At 30.6% G+C, this 20227-nt stretch overlaps 1 protein-coding gene and 1 pseudogene across 1 annotated transcript in view; both read left to right on the top strand.

The window, feature by feature from the left end:
• Positions 1-20227, top strand: part of LOC140442663 (GTP-binding protein Di-Ras2) — a 1562201-nt gene that overhangs the window by 803518 nt on the left and 738456 nt on the right. The window lies entirely within an intron of this gene.
• On the top strand, positions 6300-9768 carry LOC140442660 (UNC93-like protein MFSD11 pseudogene; annotated as a pseudogene).

Here is a 20227-nt window from a genome sequence, read left to right as displayed (position 1 = left end):
TAATATAGTTATTAGGTACAAACCTACTTAGAAAATTATAACCAGGTAGAACGAAGGATCTCACAGGTAGTCTCTGAATGTAGCAACAAAAAATCTCTAGAACTGTACCTATTAGTTATTATTTTAAAGAAATATTTTTATTCTGAATCACTTCCTGTTGTTAATTCACTATCACTACTGTCTTCTCCTGGAGTAATGATAATGGGCTCGATAAGAACATCAACACGCGTGTCTACGTCCCACATTTTATCTTCTTCTTTCTGTGTATGTTTAATGCATGACTGCCAGTTGGAAGCGGTTATATTTTGTATGGCTTGGTCTAATAATAATTTGACATCTTTTAATTTAAAGGTTGTATTCTTCTGCGCTACCTCATTTTTTATTTGTGCCCATATTAGCTCGATGGGATTCAATTCACAATGATACTGTGGAGTTCTTAATACGGTGATGCCATGCTCGCGTGCCATTTCGTCTACTGCAAATCTGATGTATGAACTCTTATGTTCGCGCACTATATCAAGTAATTGAACCTTTATCATGGATTCATCAAAATCTATATTTTTACTTCTTAACCAATCTATTATATCTGCCTTTCGAGATGCAGAAGTCGGTATTTTTTTCATACGACGGCTGTGATAAGGTGCATTGTCCATTATAATTACCGAACCAGGATCTACAAGAGTCAGTATAGACGAAAACCACTTTTCAAACACATCCGAATTCATATCCTCATGATAATCGCCCGTTTTGATTGAGGTAAACACATTTAAACCATCTTGTAAAAAACCTGAATCACTTCCAATGTGCGTTATAATGAGACGTCTTCCTTTGCCCGAGGGTGCTTTTAAGCCGGTTGAAAGTCCCTCAATGAAAGCCTTTCGCGCACTTTTAATATTCAAGTCTTGCCATACTTTAGATTTCGTATGACCCTCATTCAACCACGTTTCGTCCGTATAATAAATTTTTTTACCAAGTCGTCTAAAATCACGAATTTTTTGCAAATATTTTCTCCGCCATATCACTAATTCGTCTCGATCAACAAACTTTTCCGATTTCTCTTCACATACCAAAAGTCCATTTCATGTAAAGTTCTTGGTAATACTCTCATGGATATATTTTATTTAAAGTCTCATCTGCGTCTGCATTAACTTCTCGTTGAATAGCCATTAACGTCGGCAGTTCGTTCCTAAAATAAAATCCATGAACTTTTCTTCGGATTATACTTTTCGTACTATCGTCCAATACAATTTTTGCACGTCCTTTATGGATTGGTTTTTGGATAGGTTTGTTACCTTGAATTATTCGGAAAACCGTACGAGCCGATACTTTCGTTAAATCTCCAGACAATGTCGCGACGTCCTCTATAAGCATATCTGGGCATCTTCTACGCAATCCCTCATAAACCGATTTTATAATTTGCTTTTCTCTCACAGATAACCACCTTTTTTTATTTTGTTTATTAACAGATGTACTGCACGTTGGTTTTGATGCCATGATGTTACCCGACGGTACGCTCATGAAATAATACCACCCACCAGATTTAATGGTTATTTGTGGGTGAGTTTTCACAATGTTGCCGTATTGCATTAAGAATATTACTTTCGAAAAGAAATAATGATGTCCGCCTACCTCTCTATTGGCATTCAGGGTATACCTCAATGGCACGGATAAGCTGCAAGCGGTACTAAATAATAAATTTCGCAACAAGGCGAGTGTACCTTCTCTAGTTCGGACTTCCAACAGATGTAACCGTCATAAATGATAATTGAGAAGTGGTTTTGTGTGCTAATAAAGAAATAAATATATAGCCGCTTACCACCGAGTGTTAACGAACTACAAAATGTCTGCCCTGACAATCCTATTGAATTTATAGTATAGTATCTAGAATTCTGACGGTTGAACTTACCATTTAATTTAAAAGTAGCCTAGTCAGAAAAAAATGTTTCATTTCGAAAAATTGTATGCTTTTATCTGGATCATCTTCGTTTAATTCGTGTGCACGTAAATGAAAGCCATTTCTAAAATTTTGCTGCGTTGTTTTGCTACTATTGAGATCACGACTAACCTTCCAAACAGAACTGTTCACATCTTCACCAAAAGTTGTAATGATTATTTTGCCTATCACATTGGGATCATTATAAGGGGTTGAAAATTGGGGACAAAAATTACAGGGCTAGCGATAGGGTAAGCAAAACAAACTGAAACGTTTGCGAACGGCTACTCAGTGTTTTTTTGGAGAGGTGGGTCGTAGATAAGTGGATGACAAGGGTACTGAATGGGGTAACTACAAAAATGAAACAAAAAGGGGCACTTACATGAATTTCCTGGACAAACACAATACAAGAAGGTTCTTAAGCTATTTAAAATAAGAACGCCGCTTAGCAGAAACTTCTTGCTAAATGAAAGAATGGCTCTTCCTTCCTAAAAAATATAGAAAAGGGTTAGAAACGTTTTAAAAGAAATAATATTTTTTTTCGGGAAAAAATTACATATTTATTGTTGTCTCACTACAAACAGTTACAAATATAAATAGTTATACAAAATAACAAAAAACAAACTTAGTATGTTACTATCCGTTTACAAACTCTAGAAGCTGGAGATACTATAAGAACTTACAATTGTTAATGGGCGATATTTTGTAGCAGAAGTAAATTATTACAAATGAAAATCTTTTTAAATGAAAATATGCAAAGAGGTTAACCTTTTTTTAAAAAACAAAACAAGATCTCAATTATGATTAGGTATGTGACAATTGTCAAGAAAATAAAGCTAGCTGTCAGATGTCAATATTAAATTTAAAAACTTTGAGAATCATTAATATGACAGCTAGGCCATATTTTAACATTTATGATTACACTTATAACGATTTCTTAACTTGTCATGAAATAATTATTGATGAAAAATGTCTATTTTTACTTTAAAAGTTCAACAAAAGGTTACGTGAATTTCACTAAATGTTATTTTTTCTCCTTTAAAATTTCTAGTGTCGGAACTCAATTTAGATTCACTGCAACACAAACAACTGCGGAAATATTCTGAAGTGACGACCAGGGATAAACAAATTGGTAATGGAAGCTGGGCTCCTTAAAAACTCAAACACAATGGAACCATGTGGGTATCCTTCAAAGTTGATAGACGGTAGATGAGAAATGGCACTAAACAAAACAGTGATCACTCTTTTAAAAAACTGACACATTACAGTCGAATATAATTCACTTTTTTTACAACAAATTTGCCGGTTTCTCCAGACTAAACACGCCGCGTCTGCTCTCTATAATATTTCTTTCAAACCTAACCTCATTTAGGTACTGCACAATTAACTGCCACAATACACATTTTCACGAAAAACGAAAAAGTATTACGAATTTGAAGAAAAATTCGGACCAACACCGAAACCAACTGCCTTCGACAAAGGCTCCACTGAGAGTGATGTAATTATCTTCAAAAATTTATTCGCTCAACTCGGTATAAACAAAACATAAATGCTACAAAATATCCTTAAGTGGCTCTCGACCAAATAATACCGAAGAAATACGCATCTGTGATATATAAACAAACTTTAATATGTGTTTATTATCAACTCCAGCGATGCAAAAAAATTGAAAATACTTTTTCGGTGTTTTAATATATACAAGGTGATTTGAAATGCTACAAAGTAAGTATAACATTTAATGCTGAATCATAATTTACAGAGAGACGACCTGATTTCTGTGCATTTTCAACCGTAACATTCCCTCAGAATTTCTTTTCAATCTTATTTACTGTTATGGGTCTTTCTGGATATTTATCAATAAATATATTACACACTACTATCTAAGTTCCCGATCTGTCTCCATATTCAATCGTCATTAGTATTTTAATTACACTTTAATTAAATTCATTTCTACTTCAAAACACAGTAAGTAAAATAACCTTTATTGACAAAAAAAACATTAAAAAGTATTTCTATTCTTTATTGGCTCTTCAAAATTTAATTTGGTCTACAACTGGGACAGTAATATAAAAGTTTATATATGGCCTCTCAAATCACGTCTAAAATTGCCGCCATAGGTTTTTTGCGACTTTTTAGCATGACACCTGTTTGTGTCCTGTACAGATTTGCAGGTTTAGGTGATAATAAGAAGTTTTACTATCACATAAGGTCAAATAATTATGCCACATCTTGCTAAGTTTACTAAAATGTATTGCTTGTAGGGACACCGGCCTCTGAGGGTAACTAATTGCTCATCAATCGTAACATTTTTATCAGGGTTTAGAAATTTTGGTAGGTTGTTTGCCCCTTTTTCCCTAATTTCACGTACCATGCGAATTTTTTGAAAATACCTAAAAACCCATTGTTTAAAAAAATATCCATTACTATCCAGTAAAAAATTTACCGCTGAAATTTTTTTAAACCTTTACTCAAAGATGATACAGCTACCATTCGCTAAAAAGTTTCATTACAATGTAATTTTCATTACCATCATTTCTGGCTTAATTCCATGTAAACACAATATGTAACATAGACATGCCACTATAAAACAGTTTCAGAACTTTCCTAAAAAATTATTTTATAACAGATGTGGTATAAAATAGTTTAGGAGCTAGCTAAGGCTCACCTGGGCCTTTTTAAGTCTAATGGATCCACCCAAATATTTTCATATATATTGTTGGCTTCTGACTGCGAATTTCGAGGGTGGATTTCGATCTGGGTGGACAAAAAATTGTAATAAACAATTTATTTGTTTATAAGTCTCTAGCTCGTAAACTTAAACAGCTTTTATTTTAACATCCCCAATGTTTATTGCAATATGTCTCATTACAAATAATAAGCAATATGTATAATTTATGTACAGTAACATAGTGAGAAGCCGCCCAATGGCAAACACCCAGGTAAGACATAATATTATAAATTTAATCTAAGATATAACAATTAATTTAAACTTTAACTTAACAAAACAAAGTTTAATACAGATAAACAACACCGACAATACATATAACGAGAACTATACGTGAGCAGTATATAGCTACATCGGAAAACAAGAACGAGGAAGACAGAGAATCAAACGCGCATTTACATGTATATCATTTGTTCATCTTGTCATCTTGTACCATGTAGGATAAATGGTGATCTTAACCACCTTTTCCTTTCATTGTTTTATTTCTTAACGACAAGTTGTCAACCAAATTTATTACTTTTTTTGAATATACCGCCCTATTATATAGAGGTTGGTATTTCGCCTTGCTGTTCTTGTCATTTTGACCTTAAGGCCATCTCTATTCACGTTGTTTGCGTGGGTGTTAAACCTGTAAATTCCCGCCGCTTTATCGGCGAGACTCAGTAAGCTTAAGACTGGTAACTTCATTTTATGTTTATACTAAATTAATTTAAATAACTTATATATATATATATATATATATATATATATATATATATATATATATATATATATATAATTTCGGTTTACAACGTTCTTCGACGTCTTCCGATTTCCAATCTCCATCTCATTCTATCGTTCCATAGATCGTCTTCCAGTTCTCTTTCTCTGATTTCTTTATCAACTAAATAACTTATAATGTTACCTAAAGTTAAATTTAAAATCTAATTGATTAATAAATTGTTGGAAGTGCTTTCTCATGATCTTTCTAGTTCTTTAAGTTCTTTACACTTTAAAATAAATCTTAATGTTTTTTACTTAAGTTTTTATAATAACTTTTTTATATACATGTATGTTTATCACATGTTCTTTTGCTGTGCTAATTTTGTTAAATTGCAAACTATACCAAGTTTCAATTAATTGATTTATACAACTTTACTCTAAATGTCCAGTTTCGTAAGCTTTTTCATATTTTTAACATCTTTGACTGCTACATGTCTTTGTAAGGTAACACACTTTTATTGTAATTTCTCTATGGATGTTTGGTTTTATATTGTTCTTTTTAGATGAACTGATGATGCTTTCTGAGCAGAAAGCGAAACTTCTTCAATAAATAGATGAAGTAGCCACCTTCTTTGTCTTTTATTTCTCCACTTTGACCGAAAAACCCACCACTCTTCGAGTGTACCTTAGTTTATATATATATATATATATATATACATATATATATATATATATATATATATATATATAAATATATATATATGTATATATATATATATATATATATATATATATATTATTTGAATCGCGCTTGACGAGACTTGGATCTAATATTAATTTTGCAAATAATCGATATAGTCCGTCTCTGGCAATTGTAGCTGACTCTCTCTTTTAAAAACAATATTTCCACTGACCGCTGGTAAATAAAATTATTCACTGTTGAGTTGTTTTGTTTAGTCCCTTGAATTGTTGTAAAGACATTTAATAGTGGGTTTAAGTTAAAGTGCAATCAAGATGGACAATAATTTACGAAACGTTTTTCTATTGGGACTTGGTTTTTTATGTCTAATGACCGGCACGTGTACTTTATTTAATATTCAAACAACGATAGTCGACAGCATTCAAAAAGAAGATTCATCTTTTACTGAAAATGGATATTACAGCCTCGCTTTAAATAATGTATTTTATGCTTTATTTAATTGGATAACACCTTCAGTGATAGATCTCATAGGTTCTAAATATTCCATGTGTTTGGGAGGCATTTTTAATATTATGTTTATACTACAGTTTTTGATTCCGAAGGTATGGCTTTTGTATACAATATCAGCGTTAATAGGCTTGGGAACTTCGTTACTGTGGATAGGAGAAGGTAACTATATAACCCTTAATTCAACTGAAGACACAATTTCCAGGAATTCAGGACTATTCTCGTTTCTTTCAAATTTCAGTTTGATCATTGGAAATATATTAGTGACGTTTACCTTCAGCGGAAAGGAAGTAATTGATGAAGCAACAAGGACATATGTGTTACTATCACTTGCAGGCGTCTGTAGTGCAGGTATTATAATTTTTTGTTTGCTTTCACAAACTACCCGAGTAAAAGATCCCAATGAAGAAAATCTTAAAGCGGAAGGGCCTATCGAGGCTTTTGTAACTGCTACCAAGTTATTTGTAACCAGAAAGATGTTGTTACTTAGCTTTATTTTTCTCTACGCCGGGCTGGAATTAGGATTTTTTAGTGGAGTTTATAGTTCTTGCGTTGGATTTACAAAGAAATTTGACGATCGCAAACAACTGGTAGGAATATCCGGAATTCTTATAGGAGTTGGTGGAGTGTTCGGAGGTGGAGTTCTTAGTTTATTTGGACCAAAGTTTTTAAAATTAGGCAGAAGTAATTTAGCTGTAGTAGCTTGTAGTATACACACTCTTTGCTTTGCTTTGATATTTATTAATCTCCCCAATAGTTCAACATTTTCTGATACGGATGAAGAAGCTATCATAGAAAGTAGTGTCCCTATTGCTATGTTCTGTGCTTTTTTATTAGGCCTTGGAGATTCAGTTTTTATAAATTTAATATACTCTTTATTGGGTACAGTGTACAGTGAAAACAGTGCTTGCGCATTTGCCATTTTTCAATTTTTTCAAGCAATTGGAATCGTAATAAACTTTGTAACGGCTCCAGTGTTAGGTCTGTATTATCAATTAGCGATACTTTTTGTTCTGGGACTAACTAGCACTACATGTTACATTCGTGTAAATTTTTCCTATACAAAAGCAAATTTTGAATTAGAGCCTTCCAAAAAGATGAGCGACTGTAAAGGATATTTTTAATATTTATTTATACTTTTAATCAATATTTTTAATCTAGTTCTTTTTAAATTTTTTCATACCAATAAAAATTATAAATTTTTGTACTCTTATATTTTTTATTTATATAATCGTTTATTTTATATTTGGTACAAATTATGTGGGATTTGTACGCCCTAGAAAAAAATGTGTCAAATAGAAAATGTAGCTGCGATAATTTTAAACAAAAACGTTAATTAACACTTTTTCTGAAGAATGCACCGTTCTCTTTCCAAATCATTTTGAAATAAAATTTGTACAAAAATTTTGTCTTTTGATCAAAGTGTCTTATTGATAAAAATCACAATGCAGTTTAAAGGCAAAACGTGCAGCTTTCTTATTATATTATATTTTTATATTATAAATAAAAATTTTTAAAATAGATAGCATAGAATGGCTAAGAAATCAAAATCATTTCGAATTATACCAACTCTTTAATGAACCAGATATCGAAACGTTCATTAAAACACAGTGACGTAGATGGGTCGGACACAGAATACGAATGTCTGACAATATGATTGCTAAAAAGCTAACGACCTAAACACCTATAGTAAGAAGAAGCAGAGGCCGATCGCGAATTAGGTGGATGGATGTAGTTGCCAGAAACCGAACAGAATGGCGACTAATCTTAGAGCACGTCAGAATCCACAGAGGATGGTCGAGCCAAATATGATGATAATGATAACAGTTTGACCAGAAAAAGTCTTATTTTTATTTTTAAAATGTGTTTTGTGAAAGTGGTTAAATTATGTCTAAATGTTAAGTCAACATGTAATTTTGATTTAAACCATTGTGGTTTATTATAAAAATATGCAAATATTCATTGTGTAACATGTTAAAACTTGTAAATAAAACGAACCATTTGAGTATACAGTGAAGACTAACTTTATTTAGTTTCAAAAGTGAATACAATTTACAGTTTACATTGTACCAACCTTAACTTATGGATTCTCAAGTTGGTTGTTTACCTCGTAGGGCATAAGGTCCCCTTTTTAGAGCTGTGAAATTGTACGTTCCAGTAAAAAAATGTAATCCTTTATCATCGAGCTAATGTCTTATTAATTATAATGTTATTTACTCAAATTATGTAACTTAAGGTTCATTTGATATCATCGTGTGGCTAGTTCCAAATACTATATAGACGTTTTTGACTAAGAATGATCTGATGGGATCGAAAACTTTTTGAAAATTCATAAATCCATTTTGTCAAATTTTTAAAAATTTCAATAATAAAATTTTATACCATTTTACAAAAAGAAGTTTTTACATAATTGTAAGTTTTTTTTAAACTGTGTTATACAGCCAACCACTGAAAATTTCCTTTTAAATTTTAGTTTCAATAATTTGTGCAGTTTTCAGCAACTAACCTTTTAGTCAACACATCAGCTGATAATATAAGATCAGTAGGCATATCTATTACATTAATGATTGTGTCAGATATTAGGTCTTTTAAAAAATGATATCTTACATCAATAGCCTTTCTTCTGTTTTGAGAAATTGGTATTTCTGATAAGTTTAATGTACGGTAATTATCGTAAAATACATTCAGTTTTTTTAACTAAATCACTTAGCAAACCCTAAGAAAAACAGCCTCTAGCAGCCTTTGACAAGGCCATATATATTGTCTCGCAGCTAGATAAACCTACCGTTTTTTTTATACTTTGCCAAGATATTGCAGAGCCACAAAGTTTCAGATACATATTCAGTAAAGAATCTACGATCTAATGCTTACCCAATTCGCTTGATAAAACCTTGTAATTCTGAATCAACTTTTGAGTAAATCAGAGAATAGTTGTTAATAGTGTCTTTTAAACTCTTTTTACACATGTCCAATAACACTTATTTTATATATTGTTAAATTGGCTCAAGAAACTAACTGGAAATGATATATTTGGTCTGGTTAAAACAGATAAATACATCGAACTGCCTATTATCCTCTAATAAGGAAATTTATTCCTAATACAATTGTTACTATCATCTATTGTTAAAGATAACTATGGTTCAATATGAGTTTTAACTCCTTCGGCGTCACTTATATTAAATATCTTTAACATATTTTTTAGTCCACTTGTTTCATTTTCATCATTTGGACACACAAAAAAAATTATATACTGCTCTAACCTCATTTTATTATTTTCTCTTTTGATATAAATACATGGTTTATGTTTTGATTTCTTATAATTATAATTTTCCAAAACAATATTTAGTTCATAATTCCAGGCCCTAGGAGACTGTTTAATAGCCTTATTTAATTTTAAACATTTGTTAACTTCTAAATCAAAACCTTACAAATGTTTTTTTAACATCTTAATGAGTAATATCGAAAACTAATTTGATTTAAAGTGAAAAAAGCAACCTTAAAGAAAAATGTCTTATTACTGGAGCAAAAGTTTTCATATAGGCTATATATTCTCATTGATTAAAACCCCTAGCCACTAGTCTTGCACAATATGTAACTTTCTTTTCACTATTATACTTAAACTTAAACAACCAATTTTTAATCAGTTACACTACCATTTTCTGGTACATCTAACACGTCCCATGCATTGTTGTCATGGAAAGATTGGATTCCATCCATCATGGCTTCTCTCCACTTTGTTCCATCAGGACGTTGTAATGCCTTTGAAACTGTCAACAGAACATCATCTACGTCAGTTATCTCTGCACACATAGTAAATAATGTAACATATGTAACATACTTTTCTTCTTCTTACTCGTTCTGCCTTTCTGTGTTGTAACATTTTTTTATAATTAGATTAATAACTAATATATGTTACTTTAAGATTAATTTTAAAAACCTTTTGTAATTACCGCAGCTACGCCAATGGCCGTAAAATCTTCCTTTTGCACCTCGCCGAAACGAATGAGAAATGCCGATATAGTCATTTATGAGAATGTAACTTTAGAATTTTTGTATCTTTATAGAACCAATTCTTCGTATAACTTTTTTTAGCTTTTTTATTCCTTAACAGAAGTACCGAAACATGCAGATTACTTTATGGCTGCCTTTGCTCGACTTGGGTTGGGTCAAGGAAGCGGCCTCTTTTCTTCAAAAACAACCTTTCCCTTAATGTGGACCGCCGGAGTGTGACGTCACAGTTGTCATATTGTTATTATTACTTTCCAAACAAAAGTTGAAATGCCCAATCTCAAGACTTTTTAATTTCTATAAAGTTAACATTTTGCTTCCTCTGCTGCTGTTTCTTATAAGTATAGTGTTTTTTACGATAATACCATCATATATGAGTGTTCTATTTCTATAAAATATAGTTTAAAATTTTAAATTAAAGACATTCTAACCTTACTTTATTGATACATACATTCTATTGCTATTTTTATAAAACAACATGCTTTAGTATTTACACAACCTTGTAAAATTGTTGTGTAGTAACTATCACAATACTTAGATATTGCAAAAAGTGGAAAGATTCTCTAAAAAAAATGAAAAAATAACGAAAAATACAAATTATCTACACTAGGTTTGTTTGGAAAGTGAAACTGACAGATATTAATAAAATCTACGTCATCACTCCTGTGGTCCATTGTACAGATATTTGCCTTTTTGCTTCCCTTTTTAAAAAGTATCGTTATGTTTATATGTTTGCACCGAAAATAAAAATAAATCGGTTCTTGTTAAGAAGGAATTCTTTAAGTGGAGTTTATTCTGTTCTAGGGGATAGTTTGTCCAATTTGAGAAAGAGAGAATCACTTTTCGTTGGGTAGTCTAGGAGATTAGATTGACTTTTGGTTACGTCGTCTAAGAGTTTCGACGTATTTCTTTCTCTAGGAATTTATCTTTGTTTATATATATTATATATACACTTCTATTGTATCTCAAGTAGTTTGATCTAACACCCGAGTAGATCAAATATAGATTATAAATTAACTTCAGTGTTTGATTCTAAAGTTGAGTAGGTTTAAATTCAGCGAGAGTTAAGAGGCAACATCATGTAGAGTTACTGTAAGGTATAGGTATAGTATAGGTATAGTATAGGTATAGTATAGGTATAGTATAGGTATAGTATAGGTCTTACTATTAATATACCTCCAAATATCTCCAAAGTAGAGTAATCTACGGGCTATATACGACAAAACATTTTTCTGATCGGTGGTTAAAGCTAACTACCTATGCAATCAATTCCTCTAAGGAACAATTATTTCATCAATAGAACTTTTCAGAACTTTCAATAACTTTCATATCTTTTCATTAACATATACAACTTACAAACAATAATTATATAAACAAAAGCTGTGCGAGTAGCTTCTTGTGAACCAAGTGCGGTTTAGTCCTTATATAAATTTTTGGTAAAACTGAATTTTGTAATCTTGTCTCTGTACTTTTGTAACTGTATTGTAAATTAATTTAGTATTACTATGTACTTACTATAAATTATTACTTTTATAGCCTGTTATCTCGAGATAAGCCTAAAACATTAAGGAGAGATATTTATAATTATGATCTTCTTCTTTTGTAAGTTTTTTTAAAAAACATCAAGTTCTCCTTAATGTTATATTTTATTTATGTGCATGTGCATGTGTTTATGTCTATCATATTGAAAGATTTTGCATTTTTTTTACATGATATGGTAGATCTGTTTGTATTTCTTGTTTTTGGAATTCACCCGTATGGTAATTCAGGTATTGAATATATTTTGGTTTGTTTACCTACTGAATTTTATTTATATACTTTTAATAAGATTCCTGATAATAGTGCATCTCTGAATAATATCTGCCAATAAAAATATTTAACTATCACGATATCTTCGACCAGGAGTAAGATCAGGCTATATAATATGTTTGTAGGTAACTAGGTGGACGAATTCCACCGAACATATTTATTATTTGATTATGTAATGTGTTGACCACAGTTATTTAATAATTTACTGTTAATATCTTTTCTTGTATTTGGCCTCAGAACCTAATTATCTCTTCTTATCTCTTTTCGTTTTTAAGGTTTCTTAATTTTCTCCTTGTAACCCCAAAAAGTTAAGTGGCGCCTTTTTCCTATCTTTTCTTATCTTTGAAAATTTTACCTATCTCTCGTGTTATCTATTTCTCTGTCTTTTCTAATCTATGTTATCTTGTCTCATCTTTATTTTTCTTCGGTTGGATCCACTCCCCATTCCAAAAGCTAGTTTCGAACCCCCGACTCGCTCTTTACCAACCATCTAGCTGCCGTTCGCAGTCTCTCCATTGGTGACCTTTCTAGCACCATCCAAAAAAGGTAAAATAGGCACTTCAAACTCTTTATCACTTACGTTATCTTCCTCATAGTACCTAGATTATTTGCCACTAAAAATATTACCATAATCTTTAGTCCCAGTTTCAACAATATCTTTTGTATGTACCCATACTAAATCTAGAGTTTCCTTTGCCTCATGTTCATCTTTTAAATCATATTGAATCACTTCAAACTTTTTAGTATCTTCCATAATTTGTACATGTCTGCTTGCCATAATTTCTTTGGTGGTTGAATCATACACCCTATTTTCTTAGGTATTTTTAAAATCTTTAATAACCTTAATATTCAATTTGTATCCTCCATTTATCAAGTCAACCTTTGCGATTAGTTCAGAATTTTTATTAAATATTTCGTAACAATAATTTTCCGATTTAACTGAGTTCCTATTCTCTATTAGTTTGGTAAAAGACAAAAGGTTAGTTATAACTTCCGGAACACAAACAGCATTTTGAACTACAATATTAAAATGATTCTCACCAACAAGAGTTGATAAATCCAAATCACCTAAACACTTTATTTTGACAGTGTTCTTTTTATTAGCAACTATAATGTCACCTGTGTCACTTACTCTTTTATTATTAATTTAGTCTTCATTTGGCAAAAAATGAACACTAGCTCCCGAGTACACATACCACTTATTTTTTTTTAAGTCTCCAGTGAGAACCGCGGCACAATACGCATGTTTTTCGGATGTTTTTAATTTCGGATATTTATTTTTATAACTTCCTGTTTGCTTACAATGATTACATCTGATTTTCAATAGATACTGTCTCTCTTGTCATTTACGCCATCATCACTTATTCTATGCTTGGTGCTATGTTTAACCCGTCTGTTGGTTTTGCTTCTGCTTCTGTTTCGACTACCACTTGCTAAAGCACTATCAGTGTTACCAACATCACTCTCCTTGTGCAACAGTTTTGTTTTGATTAAATTACTAGAAATCACAATTTCCGAATGTTCGATCGCTATTAACGTTGGTGAAAAACGATCAGGTAATCCTGCCAAAAGTAGCGAACCTATACACTTATCATCAATTTTAAAATCAGCTCCAATAAATTTTCGTCCTTTTTCAACTGTATGGTTCACATAATTTGCCATTGAACTGCAATCTTCCAATCGCGATTTTTCTTACGTACCCGTCATTAAACAACTTTTTTAAAGCGTCCCAAGTTTCTTTCGTGGTTTTTTCTTGTTTTATATGTATATATAAAGATGGATCAAGCAAAAGAACTAATTTAGCTTTAGTCTTTTCTTGTTTGTCTACTTCGGTTTCGGTTCCGTGTAAACACGTGGACAAACCTTCTAGAACAAAATAATTATGCACTGCGAAAATAATTACGCACTACCATCATAATAACTTTCGCGGCCTAACAACTTTGGCACCGTACACATCTAAATTCACTTCGATTTTGAACCTGAACACTCACTAGTATGCAACGTTTATCTATTTACTGACGGAAAAATGGTCTGGGCCACCATCTGTTAAAACTTTAAATAAAATGAACCAGTTGGGAGTACAGTTAAGACGAACTTTAGTTTGTTCCGAAAGTAAACCCAATTTTTACAGTTTACATTGTAACTTTACAACCTTAACTTATGGTAAATGATATGGCGCTAATATTCAAATTGTTTTGTTCATATCAATATTTTAAGGTAACATGCCACAAGAATACAGTTTTACAGCCATACTTACCCTCATAATATATAATTTTTCATTTTGAATATCTTTTTGGCTACAGGCTTAGAAGATTCTACAACTAATTTTTTTGTATGATAGGCACAGGCATAAATAACACTGGCGATCTTTTGCATGCCGCAAAAGACATACGTCTGGTCTTAAGATAATTCGCCAACGCACTATAGGTGCACAGCAATATACTCTATATATATATATATATATATATATATATATATATATATATATATATATATATATAAAATAAAGTTTTATTTTGAGGTTGCAGTCATTAATAGGGCAGGAAAGTGAAACTCTTTGTTCTTTAATCAAGCTTTCGCAAAATTTATTTGCTTCTTCAGGATATGCTAAAATATGGTAACAGTAAATACAATGAAATTAGAATTAAATAACATTGTATAAAACTAGTATAAAAACTTACAACATGAGGTTAATCCGTTAAATTTTTAAATTCACAAAACATTAAAACTTAACTTATCAAAATTATATAGTTATGTAAGTACAATATTTTAATTTTATTTAATTTTGTATAAATTCATTATGACATTGATTAATATATTGATGTTCGATTTATGTCAGAAAGACACTGTTTCTTATGTTTTTCTGTTTATCTTCGTTTCTGTTTATTATGTTTTTTGTTATTGATAACTAGCTTTTGATTGTTATTATGGTTACGTACAAAGTGCCGCCAAATATGAATATTTAAATTTTTTGAAATTATAGTATTTATAGTCAGAAAATCTAATATTAGAAAATTATAGTATTAATTTTCGTAAGACAGAATGTAATTATAGATATTGCTTAGTTTATCAATATCAGTTTTTTATTAACGCATTGATATTTATTTATGCATACCATTTCTAAGAATTCTCTTTTATTTAATTGGTTTTCACGTCTTAATATATTAGTTTTATTGAAATTAAATGAATGATTTTTATTAATTGCATGATGTATTAAGGCACACGTATTTTTATTATTTCTAAGGTCACTTTTATGTGATATATTATATATATATATATATATATATATATATATATATATATATATATATATATATATATATATATATATATATATATATATATATATTGTTATGATATGCAAAATCGAGAAAAATATTGGGTTGATTAAAATATTTCAAAGTTCAAAAAAACATTAAAATAATTCAGATAAGTAAGATAATAAACAACAAACATTTCAAAGAAGGAAAGTTATTAAATTCTTGGATTACCTGTACTAAACAAAATGTAAGCTATACATAAATTATTTCTTTGTTGTACTTGAGTGACCCGCATAATTTTAAGTGAAATCCAAAGACAATTGAAACGGGTTTTCCAAAATACATTAATGCAGTGATTAGAGACAAATAGAAGAGATTTTAGAAAGAGGTTTTTGTTAGTTTTTAAGAATTATAGAAAATATTATTTGTAAATAAGTTTTAGGAAATTTTATAATTATAGGTAAAAATTTGTTTGTTATCGAAATGAAAAAATGGGGGAATTGTGACAAGTTTTGATTGGCGGAGATTGAAAAAGGTGGGATAAGTATGTAGGAAAAAGTTTAGCGAGATTGAGGAGAGAGAAAGGGGAATCAGTTGGTTTTCCAAGTCTGTAAGACGAACAGTAATTGTTCTCTGGTGGTTCCCAAGAAATAGCAAGCAGTAGTGTTGAATGTTAGTGAGTTTTTGTGGAGTTAGTGTATCTGACAGAAGCTGAAGCAGCAAAATATTGTAAGTCATATTTTCCTACTTATATTCCAAGAGTCACTGTTCAGGCCAACGAGAGATTCAGTTTATCGTAAAGAGAAGATATTCCAAGAGTCATTTTTCACTCGGGCCAACGAGAGATTCAGTTTATCGAGAGGAGAAAGGCTATCATAATTTGAATGATTGTTGCTTTTGAAGGAGATCATTAAGGACGATATACTTGCAACAATCTGTTGTAAGATTGCTGATTACATAGGGAGCGGTTAAGAGGAGATAATACAGTCTACAAGGAACAAGGATTTGGACCACTCATCATCAGAGAGAGATATTTTTGTTTTCTGCAGTTTTTCTTTTATTGATAACACAATTTTTACACGTAATTTAGAAAGGATATAAATATTTTGATTAGGAGAGTTAGAATAGTTTGGGATTTTTAGATTGCAATTAATATTGTTTGTACCATTAATTTTGATTGTTCACGTACGGAGAACAAAAGTTTGAGAATCCTTATATGAGATTTTTTTATTGAAAACTTTTGAGTGTGAATTATTTCATTATTTTTATTTCAATATATAGTGTTAGATCATATGTGTTTTTTATTATTCCGGTATTCTCTGGACCTTACCTTTCACATGTAATAGCATAGATATTGAAGCACGAATTTAACCCTGAGATAAAAGAATTAAAAATTGTGATAGAGTCATAATCATATCATTTAAATAATTTTAATTAATCAAAAAAATTAATTAGCTAATTATTGCTTGGCGCACCAAGACTTTAAATATCACAATAATATATATATATATATATATATATATATATATATATATATATATATATATATATATATATATATATATATATATATATATATTGTTATGATGTATTGTTTGTGAATGATGAGCAATGAGTGTTTTTTTTTTCATAATATAGGGTTTTTATCGCGGTTCTCAAAGAATTAGTTTGTAGGTACTTTTTTAAATTATCTTTATTATATCTATTATGAAACACATATATATCTAACCTAGCCAATGTAAATTTAAAATAAACTATCTTCAAATTGAAATTCTTATGAAACTAATTAAATTCTATAGACAATGTAAAATTTAAACAAAATATCTTCAAAATTGAAATTGTTATGACACTAACTAAATTATATTAACAAAATTTTGTACCTTTCTGTCACTGAATGCCTAAATGAACTGTTTTCCACTATATAGATTATAATCACCACTCAAATGTCTTCTTCTCAGCTTCGGTTATTCTTGTTTTTGTGAAATTACTTTTTCCAATTATCAGCTTCCACCAATTTAAGATATTTTTCTTCACAGCATTTATAAACCACCAAGCAAACCAGCAAACAGCATTTATTTTTATTCTTCTTTTCAATATATCAATATCCAATCACCAAAAATATTATTTAATTTTAATATTCAATTATTACTTCTTCCATTATCATCATTTATACATAACATAATTTTTAATCTTCAATAATATTTTCTTTATACTGTTTCTTAATCTTGATTTAACTCACTATATTGAACAATTGTAACTGATTGACTGCCTCTAACTAATTTTCATACTAAAACTGGCCATCATAGTAACTGTAACTCATAACTGATTGACTAACTGAATGGACCTCTTGAATCCAAATCACCGGGTATTTATATCTTTTTTCATGTTCCAGAATCATCTAGCAAGAAATCCTGTTCAATTTGTTCCATTAAACACATGTCTGAATTTTCTGGAAAAAGTATATGTTCGATCCACAGACATAACCATTATTCGAGAATGTTCGACCGTAAACTAAGGTCAAATTCTGTAATCTGGAGAATTCTTAAATTTTCTATTGATAATTTTGTTGACATTTAGGCTTTTCAGATCAGAATAAACACTTAAATCAGTAACTATATATAAATTAAACATTTTAAACTAACATTATTATTATAACCCCACTTTATATTCCTAATTATGAATTTCTATCTGTCACTTTAAAGAGTATGTACCTATATCTGTCTGTCACTCAAATGTATAGTTGGTTGCCTAGTCACGTGGCTCACTTAAATATATCTACCACATTATAATTACTAAAATACAACTTTTTACAACTATTATATGCTAATTTCTTAAAAATGCCCTCACATAAATATATTTTTATAAAATTCTCTAGTATATAACTTATTAAAATAACCAAATACTTTTTATATCTAATATTATCTAGTATATAATTTATAAATTATTTTCTTTAAACACCAATCATCTCAATATATATATATATATATATATATATATATATATATATATATATATTTTCAGTATAAGAAGAATGATAGGCAATAGCTGTCAGGTCTTTTGGGCGCATTCGTATGCACGTGCAGAATCTTCGTTCCGCACGACGTAAATGAGTGCAGCGTGATTGCGCAAAAGGAAAGTGCTATAGATTGTCCCAAAGTGACTAGCCTGTACAGGGTAAATGCACAACATCGATGCCATACTTCTTTGCAAACTTGTATTAAAATAAACGTCACTTCTTACCACTTAGCCTAATCTATCTTTTGTGTTGAGGGTAGCTTAAGTACTAATGCCCACTAAGGACCCTGCCTCGCTTCTTTCTGTCAGTGGTTCTCAAACATAAATAATATTTGCTACAACATACTTGGGTTAAATGAAAATAAAATAGAAATTAAGAAATGCCTTTTATTTATGTCACACAAGCAGTTTGTTTTTAATTCTACAGTATGTGCTAGCGATACAAACCATTTGTTTATAAATTTAAATAAAATCGAATAAAATAAAACTAAAATATAAGGAAACATTTTATTTATGTATTTTTCCGTTCAAAAGTGAAGGGGGGTAGGACTTTTAAAAACTGCACTGTATATGTTGACAGTAACAAAACGTAGAAATATCCGAAAATAAAACTAATAAATAAGTTGAAAATAAAAGACGACATTGTATTTAATTTCGTGTGTAAGTAATCGTAATTTTTACGATTTATAAATCATATTTAGTTCCTTTTTCTGCCAATCGCTCTCACATTTAGTTTCTGCTTCACTATCATCATCATCATTATTATCGTCACTGTCATCACTATCTACGTTATTTATATTATAATAATTGGTTCGATATCATCCAATAAATTGTCAATTTTACACACTTTTTTTCTGTTGCTATTACGTGGTTTACGTAGTTTTTCCATTTCTCTGGCGTAATGACCTGGTATGCTGCTGTAAATAGATTTCGCATTTCAGCTTCTTTCAAATTCGCGTTGCGTCCAGCTATATGCCGTTTCACTTCAATCTAAACCATTTTGATGGGATTGAGTTCACAGTGATAGGGTGGGAGCCTCAGAATCTACACAATGTGCTTTTTGGCAATATCTTCTATTATGTACCTGTCATATTTTGCTTTGAAGGCCTTGACTACATCAAGTAACTCTCATTTTAGGTAGTCTTCTTCAAAAAATAGGTCCTTTGTCAGAAGCCATTCTTGAATATCCTTTTTTAGTGTTGAACTGTTGGGAATTTGTTCTAACTTTCTGCTGTGATGCATTGTCCATTACCACAACAGTTTTTGCTGGCAAATTTAGCATTAAGGTATTTTCGAACCAATCTTCGAGGTCGGTTCATCCATTTCGTCGTGGTAGTCCTGAGTATTTTTCTTTTCCAAATACTTGTGCTCTGCTCCATCAACAAATCCACTGTTAGATCTTGCGTGCAATAAAACGAACCGTGCACCACGAGCTGTTGGAGCTTTTAGTTCTGTTGCCAGACCACGAACAAAAGCATCGCGATGAGATGTAATTGTTTTATCAACCCATTTTTGTTTCACACTGTGCCCGGTATTTACCCATGGTTCATCCAAATACACTATTGCAG

Source organism: Diabrotica undecimpunctata, chromosome 6 (assembly GCF_040954645.1).
Source record: "Diabrotica undecimpunctata isolate CICGRU chromosome 6, icDiaUnde3, whole genome shotgun sequence".
Lineage (NCBI taxonomy): Eukaryota > Metazoa > Arthropoda > Insecta > Coleoptera > Chrysomelidae > Diabrotica > Diabrotica undecimpunctata.
This window is presented reverse-complemented; position numbering and strand designations above follow the sequence as displayed.